This window comes from Ursus arctos, unplaced genomic scaffold (genome assembly GCF_023065955.2).
Source record: "Ursus arctos isolate Adak ecotype North America unplaced genomic scaffold, UrsArc2.0 scaffold_12, whole genome shotgun sequence".
Classification (NCBI taxonomy): domain Eukaryota; kingdom Metazoa; phylum Chordata; class Mammalia; order Carnivora; family Ursidae; genus Ursus; species Ursus arctos.
The window spans coordinates 32,161,448-32,171,860 of NW_026622786.1; the positions used below are offsets into that span (position 1 = coordinate 32,161,448).

The 10,413-nt window shown below is 44.9% G+C and overlaps 1 long non-coding RNA gene across 1 annotated transcript; it reads right to left on the reverse strand.

Moving 5' to 3' along the window:
- Positions 1-1,328: 1,328 nt before the first annotated feature.
- Positions 1,329-9,063, reverse strand: LOC113254433 (uncharacterized). Its single transcript, XR_007190322.2, has 2 exons — positions 7,432-9,063; positions 1,329-4,440 (listed from the first exon to the last, which is right to left on the reverse strand). It is a non-coding gene; the product is annotated as an uncharacterized LOC113254433 (long non-coding RNA).
- Positions 9,064-10,413: the final 1,350 nt, after the last annotated feature.

A 10,413-nucleotide genomic window follows, 5' to 3' on the forward strand; every position in this document is an offset into this window, starting at 1 on the left:
CTCCCATCAGTACAACAGACTCGAGCGCGCAAAGGCCGGAGAACTCGGGGACCTGGGTGGTGCTGGGGTCTGAAAAGCCACCCGGCAGCGTCCTTGGAGAGCAGAGGCCATCATCTCGGGCTGACGGGTCACTCCTGCCCTTCGCCACAGATCCGTGTGTTCTTTCATCCTGGCCGGCAGCTCTGTGGGCTGGCCTTGGCCTTCCTAAAGACCACTTCACTTTTTGATGGCTTGACAGCGACCTGCCTCACCTTCCCCTGGCAGCTTTCTCGTTCTCTTTGTCAGGCTGGCCTCCAGCACATTCCCCAGAGACGTGGTGACAGCCCTCCTACTTACCCACCCCCCTGAGGAGCCTGGCTTCGACCGGGGTCTGCACTGTCGTGTTGCTTTGTCCTGAGGCTCTCCTTTTGCCACCTGCGAAGGGTTGGAGGCAAAGTGGTGAAGGCAGAAACACGGACTATTTGGTGGGTTGGTGAGAAGGAGCTGCTCCTTCATCTCTGACCTGTGTATAGACTGATGTGTGAGTGAGTGGGAAAGGTGGTGATAGTGACGTTAAAGAACCCCGAGGCAGGCCTTCGCCCCTCATAGCTGGGGTCCCTGGCTCTGGGTTCCCCACAGGCCCAGAGACACTGGTTCAGCCAGGGCATGAGTGTCCCCCAACTTGCTAAAGTACATGCCTTATCCTCAGAAAACAGGGTCTTTCCTGGGCTTTCACAAGCCCTTTGTGAACAGGCCCCTTGAGCAGCATGGCTATGAGAATTTAAAAAAAATCTCTCCATACGTGGCAAGGTCTCCTTATACTTGTATACTTGACTGTGTGGGGGAGGGCACTTCATCATTTCATTTACATCCTAATAGATCTAGAGAGTGGTTGCTCCTTAGAAATTCTTCATAACACTTCTGGTTTGTTGTTAGTCTTCAAGTTTTTTTTTTAATTTTTTAAAAAAGATTTAAAAAAGATTTTATTTGTTTATTTGACAGAGCAAGAAAGGGAACACAAGCAAGGGGAGTGTGAGAGGGAGAAGCAGGCTTCCCACTGAGCAGGGAGACTGATGCAGGGCTCGATCCCAGGACCCTGGGATCATGACCTGAGCTGAAGGCAGATGCTTAAGGGCTGAGCCACCCAGGCGCCCCCATGTTGTTAGTCTTCAGATAGTCCCTGTTCTTGTTTGCGCCTTCAGGGCACAAGTGGCCCCATCCTGATTTCCTTTCTAATGCAGCTCTTCCTTCATAGTTCACTAGATTGAATAGTTGTGGAAATTCTCAAACTTTAACAACAACAACAACAACAACAATAATAATAATAATAAATCTCCTGAAGAGCTTGGTTTTTTTTTTTGTCACTGTTAATTTTTAATAGATTTCTTTCTTTCTTCTTCTTTTTCTTTTTTTGAAGTAAACTCCACCCCCAACATGGGGCTCAAACTCGCGATCTTGAGATCAAGACTCACATGTTCTACCAAACGAGCCAGCCAGGCACTCTGAGTAGTTTGTTTTAAAGGCAGATTTCTAAAATAAATAAATAAACAAACAAATAAAGGCAGATATCTCAGGCCCCACACAAATCTATGGAATTAAAAGTTCTGGAGTGAGGCACAGGCATTTGCATTTTATCGATCCCTCCCCCACCCCCAAGATCCTAAGTCAGGTGGTCCAGCTCAGTCGGCTGACTGTCCGACTCTTGGTTTCAGCTCAGGTCATGATCTCAGGTTGTGAGATCGTGGCCCTCATTGGGGGGAGTCTGCTTGGGATTCTCTCTCTCCCTATGCCCTCCCCCGACCCCTCTCTCTCTTTTTCAAAATAAGTAAATAAATCTTTTAAAACATTAAAAAAAAAAAAGAATACGTGCTGTGAAACATTGTGCTGAAGGATGTCTTGGATCCATTTTTTAAATGTTGACTTTGTTTGCTTGTTTTGTTTTTTTTAAAGATTTCACTATTTATTTGTCAGAGAGAGAGCGAGTGAGCACACACAAGTATGGGGAGCGGCAGGCAGAGGGAGAAGCAGGCTCCCCGCTTAGCAAGGAGCTCAATGTGGGGCTCAATCCCAGAATCCTGGGATCATGACCTGAGCTGAAGTCAGACACTTAACTGACCAGCCATCCGGGGACCCCTCTAGAGTTTTTTATGAATACGCTAGACACTAAGGCCTTTGTTGGTTGTGTGATTGATAAATCTTTCCTCCTGGCCTGCTATTTGTCTTTTCATCCTTTTACAGAGTCCTTCATAGAGCAAAAGTGTTTAGTCCAATTTATAAATTTTTCCTATTATGGATCACACTTTTAGGGTCAAGTCTAAGAACTCTGCCTAACCCTAGGGTCCAAAAGATATTCTCCTGTGTTCTTTTCTACAAGTTTTATGGTTCTATGCTCACATGTGAGTCCATGATCCACTGTGAGTTCATTTTTGTATTAGGTTGTGAGGTTTAGGTCCAACCTTCCAGCACCATTTACCGAAAAGACGATTTCTCCTCCGCTGGATTGCTTTTATTCCTTTATCAAAATTAGCCAGCGGCATATTTGTGTGGCTCTAGACCTGGGTTCTTTCTTCGGTTCCACTGAGCTATATGCTGCTTCCCTCCCCCAGTACTGTGCGGTGTTGATACTCTAGTTATAGACGAGGCCTTATGGTTGGGAAGAGGGATTTCTCCCCCTTCCTTCTTGTGTTTCAACATCATTTTGGCTATGCTAGGGCCTTTTCCTTTCTGTATAAATTTTGGAATACACTTGTCAAGGCCAGCAAAGAAACTTGCCCAGGTTTCAATGGGAATTACATGAATACTGATCAGTTTTAGGAAAGGACTGCATTTTTCTCCTGCAGCAGAATTTTTGGAGAGTAAGATTTAGCCAAAGCAGTTCTAAAGTATTACCTTGTTAAATGTTTCTTGCCCAGGATATACTTTTACTTTTACTTTCTGGCTACAGACAAGAAACTATGTGCATAAACTGGGCAGCTACAGTTGGTGCAAGGTTCACTGATACACTTTGTTCCAACCTAGACTCCTAGAAACTAAGTAGACTCAATGCTTCCCATTGGCTCCTTTAGGGCACACTGTAGCTTCTTGGGATTCCTCTGCTGTCTTGAGGAAAACAGAACAGAGATGCCTGAAGAGGAGTTGTACTTCTCGAGTCTGTGAGAACCAAATGTTTACTTCATTCCCTCAATCCTCACCTCGACTTTGTCAGAGACGGAGGATTGAATGAACTTGAGGGATTACTGGAAACACACCTCTTACCAGTACTGGCGGGAATTGTTCCGAGTGGGGGGGGGGGGAAGGATGTGGTGGTGCAAAAAAGGATGGTTGTTTCAAAGGTCTTTTAAAACCTCGCACTCCGAGGGGTGCCTGGGGAGTGCAGTCAGTGAAGTGTCCACCTCTTGATTTCAGTTCAGGTCGTGATCTCAGGGTCGTGAGATTGAGCCCCTCGCTGAGTCCCTCGTCGGGCTCTACGCTCAGCTGGGAGTCTGCTTCTCTCTCTCTCTCTCTCTCTCCCTTTGCTCCTCCCCCTGCTCATGCACTCTCTCTTTCTAAAATAAATAAATAAATCTTTAAAAAACCAGAAAACAAAAACGAAGAACCCTCACACTCTGCAGTGTCTGCTCTTCATATTTCTTGTCCGTTAGGGAAGCAGCTGTCAGCATGAGTTCCTCGTCCTTTTCTTCAGCATCACCCTTCCTCCCAGTCACGCCCTTTAGTTCTCCAATCTGTTCCTATTTTTAGTCAGTGACTCAGATATTTGGCATGTTAACGTTCATGTTAACACCAGATGAAGTGAACCCAGTTGCATTTCTGTCCTCATCTAAAAGTTGGTCCCAAATTAGTTCAAAGAATCTCTGAATTTTTCCTCGGCCAGTGTAAGCTCTGTGGGTCCCTTTAGTGACCTGAGGTACCCTGGCTTTTGTGACGGGGGTCACATCTACAGAGTGGCAAGGACACATTTGATGAAACGGACTACTTACCTGGAATTTGCCCTCAGAACACCATAATCTTGACAGGGACAGTTTTGTGCACCCCTAATGCTTTAAGGTTTCTTTAATTCTGAATCGTATAAAGGTCATCTGAACATGTGTGGAGAATGACTACCTCCCCATGTAGAATGAGAATGGTATCCGGTTAGCTGAACAGTTAATCGTATCAGTCACATCCAATGAGCTTCAGGAAGCATCCAGCGTGTTGTCAGCTCAAATGCCCGATCTTAGAGAATTAGTGACACCTTTAGTTGGATTTGGCTAAAGAAATGACTTTTACTGAAGCTCAAAAACCTCTTTCCCAACTCCTCCCACCCAGTTCTCTTTACTCTGTAGTACTTACCCATCCGCTTATGTCTTCTTCTATGTTACACTGGAATGGTTCTTTCTAGATGCAAACCGTAGCTGATATGGTCATTGGCTTCCATGGCCCCCAGTCGTTGCTTCCTGTGAGAGCATCTCCAGGGCCTATGGGCTGGAACCCAAAGACAATGAGGGTGGAGTGTTGCTGAGCTAACCCAGCGGCCTTGTATTCTTTCTGTACTCTCTCCTTGGACAATGAGAGCTGCCTTGCTTAGGGATTACAGAAGCTTGCAGGGCAGGGCTCAGGGCTGTGGAAACAGTAATCCTCATGGGACTAATGCATCCACTGTCTGTCCTTTGCTAAACTCACTTCCATCACTAATGCAAAAATTACAACCATCCTCCTTCTCCCCCACCATTTCTGCCCCAATCACCTCCTCCCTGTCTGGCCCGACTCTCTCCAATTTGCCAGAGGAGGAGGGGATCTTTTTGGTAGGCACAGGAGAACCTAGTTTCCTAATTACATTACTCTGTCCTTCCTTGTGGCAAGCTCCTTCTACTAATTGCAGAGAGCCCTCAGTTCATAGGGGCTTGCTTCCTTCAGCGCTTGCCTCTGCAGAAACAGGCCCAGCTGCTATTTGGGGGATGGTATCTCTCACTGACATCTGCGTGGACTCTGTCTCTAGACTGCAGGGATGTGAGTGGTTTTTATGAGAGTGGCTTTTATGGTAGGAAGTGAGAAGCTTCCAGATTGCACATAACCTAAAACAGGTTTTCCTCACTGAACAGAAGTCATTGATACTTCCTGTGTTGCAATAACAAACACTCGTCCTTCAGGCTCATTAGGGATGTGGGGCTGGGAGACCGGAGTGGGAGGTGGGGGCTCTGCTTTCCCTCCGCCTCCATCTACGGAACGCTTCCTACGGGTCCCTTCCTGCTTCTGTAATCTTGGCGGTACAGAGCTGCCACTGTTCCTCTTTGCCGAGCCCTGTCTGTGCTCAGCACCTCCCGTGCCCTCTCTAATTTCCCTCTTCCTTGCGCAATCCAGCTGCCTGTTGAGGCTTCTCTCCCTGTATTTACAGCCATCTAATCAGCTGGTAATTTACTTTCAATCAGTGCCAGATTGTGTTGCTCAGATTTCTATCTCTTCTTTTGTTTAGTGAGGAAATGATTGCCTTTCCTTTTTACCATTCGCTTTCCATATTAGCTGCCATGTTGTGCTGATTAATAGTCCTTTAAATGGGAAGGTATAACCAGCAGTTCAAGAGAGCATCTGCCCCAAGCTGTCCCGGTTAAGGCTTACATCACAAGCAAGTTCAAATTCCTGGGACTGGGGGATAGTCTTTCACACCCAGTCTTATGTGCCGTGTCTCAAGTTCTTGAGTGGTTAGTGTCAAATCTAGATTGCTAGAAACTTCTTGTTATTTAATTCCAAGCAGGCATTAATTTCCTTGCAGGCCGCTTGTAAGGACCATCCAGAATGGTTAGGGATGGGGGAAGGGTAGTGCAGGGCTGTGGCCAACGTGCTATCCTCAGATTTTCCCTACATCAGGTTGAAAGCGCTGCCAGCTGAAGTCTGAGAAAACTGCTGCCTATAACAATAACAGATTATTTTTGTGGCTCATGAGGCTGGTTGAGTCGCGTGGAAGAGAAAGGAAATCAGGAAGATGAAGAGAGCCGACAAGAGGAGAGTCAGAGATGGAATGAGGGACAGATGGGCTGAGGGTCAGTTCAAGTGCATCCACCCACTTTCCCCTCATGCAGGTGCTGGGATGCTTTGCTGAACAGGGAACGTGTTCTCAAATATGACTGACGTGAGTGACCTGTTGGTTTTAACTGTCTTCTGGAAAAGATCTCCTGCGGGACAAGATGGGGCTGGGAAACCCTTGCCTCCTGCCCACCCCTCCAGCGACTAGCTTTTAGCAGAAACATCATGCTCTCTCTGGCTCTTGAGCCTGAAGATCTCCCCCTCCTCCCAAACCCATTAACATTAATAATTATTAATTATAATAAATAATATATTGATAATATATGATAGTCTTAACATTATATTATTATATGTTAATAATATATTGCTGTATGTTTATATATTAGCATTATGTGCTGTTATATATAATATTAATATTATATATAACATTATATGTTAATATATATGGGTATATGACATAATAAATTTATTTACTTACTTAATTATTTATTTATTTGGTCTTGGTTCTAAATGGGAACTTCTTCAGGCTGCTTTCTGTTCCTCCAAACCCTCCAGACCCTGGTCCGGTGCTCCATCTCTGTGCCCTCAGAACCCTGTACTCATAGATAATGTGCATCCATGTACCTTTTGTATCCCTCACTGGGTTGGAAGCCTAACATGAAAGCCAAAAGGGATGCGTATAGTACAAGCACAGTGAGCCACCCAAAGAGTTGCTGAGCTTGGCTATGGAGATGCAGCCAGGTTGGTACGTCCAGGGTCTAGAGGGCAGGGAAGGGCCCTTCATAAGTCAGGTACCAGTTACTGAGAATATTTCCCATGCTGGGCACAAGAGTCCCCCAAAATGACCAGGGCATGGTTGGAAACTGAGGGTAGGACGCACTCAAGAAGCAGGAGAGTAAGCAGTCAGTCATTTGGGAGATCTGTCCTCAAGGTTTAGTGGCCTAGCCACTGGTCTGGGGTCTAGGGTCAGGGGGAGGACTAACAAGGGAATGAGGGAATAGCAGGCCCCCAGCCTAGGCCTGGTCTTGAGGATGGGCACCCGAGGAACACCAGGCAGCACAAGATCCCACTGGCTGCCACTGGGGCCATTGGATCCTGGCTGAGCTCAGTTTTCAGAGGGCTAAGGCCCTGGGGCCAGGAAGGAGACTCAACTACATGACGTCTGTTAAGTCCTTCCTACTTTCATACCTCAGAATTGCCTGCAGGGCTTAATAAAAATAAGATTCCTAGACTCCACCTTCCAGTTACCGAAACAAAAACATCTGGAGGTTAGGTCTCAAGTCTGAGAATCTTTAGTGGGATAACAATGGGCTCTGATGGGATGGACTAGAGCAGGCAGACCCAGGAAAATGAGGAGAGTTCATACTGGCATCAGCGGGCAAACTCTTGCATCTGTGGACTATATTCGTTTGCTAGGGCAGCTGTAACAAAGTATCACAAAATTGGGTGACTTACGCAACAGAAACATGTAGTCTCGCAGTTCCAGAGGCTAGAAGTCCAAGATCAAGGTGTCAGCAAGACTGGTTCCTTCTGAAGCCTTGGAGGAGGAATCCGTCTGTGCTCTCTCTAGCTTCTTCGGTTTGTTCCCGATCTTTGCTGTTCATTGGCTTGCACATGCTCACCCCGTCTCTGCTTGCAGGTTCATATGGCATCCTTCCTATGGTGTGTCTGTCTCTGTGCCCAAATTTCTCCTCTTTGTTGGAGATAAAGAGATCATTATTATTAGATTATGATCTCTTTTTAACTTGTTTACCTCTACAAACACCCTATTTCCAAAAAAGGTTACATTTTGAGGTACTGGGGATTAGGACTGCAACTTGTTTCTTTGGGGGTACGTATTTCAACCCATAACACTGACCAAGTGGGAGAATTGGTTGGGGAACTGTAGAAAGGTAGTAGATTCTCACCTGAGAGTCCAAAATTTGAGAGCTCTTCTGACATGCTCTCAAAACTCTTAAGTTTGAGAGGGGCGCCTGGGTGGCTCAGTCTATTAAGCCTCCAACTCTTGATTTCGGATCAGGTCATGATCTCGGGGTCATGAGATTGAGCCCTGTGTGGGGCACAGCTCGGAGTCTGCTTGAGATTCTTTCCCCCTTCCTATTGCCCCTCTCCCTGTTCATGCACATTTTCTCTCTCTCTCTCTCTAAAAATGAATAAGTATTTATTAGAGAGAGCATGTGAGTGGGGACAGGAGCAGAGGGAGAGGGACAAGTAGATTCTGTACTGAGCACAGAGCCCGATGTGGGGCTGGATCTCACACCTCTGAGATATGACCTGAGCTGAAATCAAGAGACAGACACTTAACCAACTGAGCCACCCAGACACTTCAATAAATAAAATCTTTAAAAACCCACAAATATACCTCAATAAAACTGTGAAAAGAAAATGTGAATTGAATAAAGAAATACTGATTTTTGTTTTTAATAAATGATTTTTATTATAAAAAGACAAACGTGGCAGAGACACTATATGGAGCAGAAGGTATGTCAGCAGGTGACAGTAGGCATCTGTCTATTTTGTTACAGATCCTTTATTAGAAAGAATAAATCTCAAATTGTAAAGGCAGATAAAAGGGAAAAAAGGAAAAGAAGCCAAATATAGATGAGATGACAGAAAGAAATCACCTAGCTGTCTTCAATGAGTTAAAATATTTATACGAGACTAGCAGTTGGTAAATGTTTTCTGTAAAGGTAGTACTTTAGGCTTTGCGGGCCAACTGGTCTTGTTGCAACTACTTGACTCTGCTTTTGTAGTGTGAAAGTAGCCGTTAGTGATTTAGAAACAAACAGGTGTACCTCTGTTCTAATGAAACTTTATTTATGAAACAGGCAGCTAGCCAGATTTGGACTGGGCTGCAGTTCGTAGATCCCTGCACCAGAGCAATGACAACCCCAGAAACCTGAACGAATCACTGTGGGTCATCCCTGAGGAGCCCTGCAGGAAAGAGGAAATACCCTGAATATGGAGAAGGGCAGAGGATAAGAAGAGGAGATTCTACGGTTTGCAATCCATTTAGTTTAGCATTGATTTCTGGCACGTTTCCAGAACAAATGATTAGATAATCCCATTCAACCAATGTTATTTGAATACCTACTGAGCACTGTCTAAGTTCTCAGTGGTGACAGAGATAGCCTTTGCCCTCAAAGAACTTTTAGTCTCAAGGAGAGAGCAAGTGATTTTGTAAGAAGTGGTGATTTCAGGGTACTGAATGTTCTGAAAAGGGAAGGGTATGGGCCAAATGGTCTAAACCAAGAAATCTAACTTAGTTTGGGGGGGGGGTTCAGAAGACTCCCTGAAAAACTTGAAATTTGAAGTTTGAGGAATTAGGCTGGAAAGGGGGACAGGGTAAGAAAGCATTCTGAACAGAAGGAAGGACTTGTGCAAAAGCCCAGCATCAGAGGGAATCCTCAAGGCATCGAAGTAAATGGGAAAGTGTACAAATGGCTGGAAGAGAGAAGGAGAATGGAGCAGGACCAGCTGAGTGGCAGGCCGGAGCCAGGCTCAGGACTGTGGACTTGGTTATTTCTCTGCTACGCCAGCCTAGCAACACTGGCAAGAGTGGACATGAAGTAACTGACAAAACTTGTCCTTAGTAAGATCATATTGTCTGCAGTCACCCCATTCCCCTTCCAGACATTCAAAAGTCAACCTCTTAGCTGCCTCTCCTTCTAGTCCTAGCTCCTTCCTATCACACCCCACTCCCATGCATATCTAAAATTCAAAATTCACACCCACGCTTAAAATCCTACAATGGATTATCATGCTCCTTGGGACTTCATATATTTGAATTTTAACAAGGCATTTAATTCAGTCTTTTATGATGTCTTTGGGCAATAAATTGAATTGGTAGCTGGATGTGGAGACTTTAATGGAATACTGTTAATGGTCTTTAATGGATTGCCACGGTCACGTAAACTCCTCTGAAGTTATGGCATCTAGACCATGTGGCCTGCAAGATCTCTATATCAGGTGAATAGAAGAAAAGAATCGCACTGGCTCTTTAATGACTTGGCCCAGAAGTGACATCACCTTCATTCACAATCTGTTGGCCAGAGGTAGTCACATGCCCCCAACCCAATTACAACAGTGTCTGGGAAAAGTAGGGGAGGCTATGGCATATTTGGGAAGAACTATCTTTGCTACAGTGTGCTTGTTGAGTCTATGTATGTCATAAAATGTGGGTGGTTACTTAATAGGCCTGATAGGAAAATTAGCATTCAAAAATACCTCAACCAGGTAAAGAGATATTTAGGAGTATTCGATATAAAATCCTATACCTAAGTTAAATTAAAAGTGAACCATTCTAGTACAAGGTGAAAAGTATCTTTCTTGACATATTTCAAGTTAAAGAGAAACATACAAATGGTTTTAATTAATTACATATGCAATATGAATCATCAGGGTCTGCCAAAAAACCTAAAGCAATCATAACAGCCT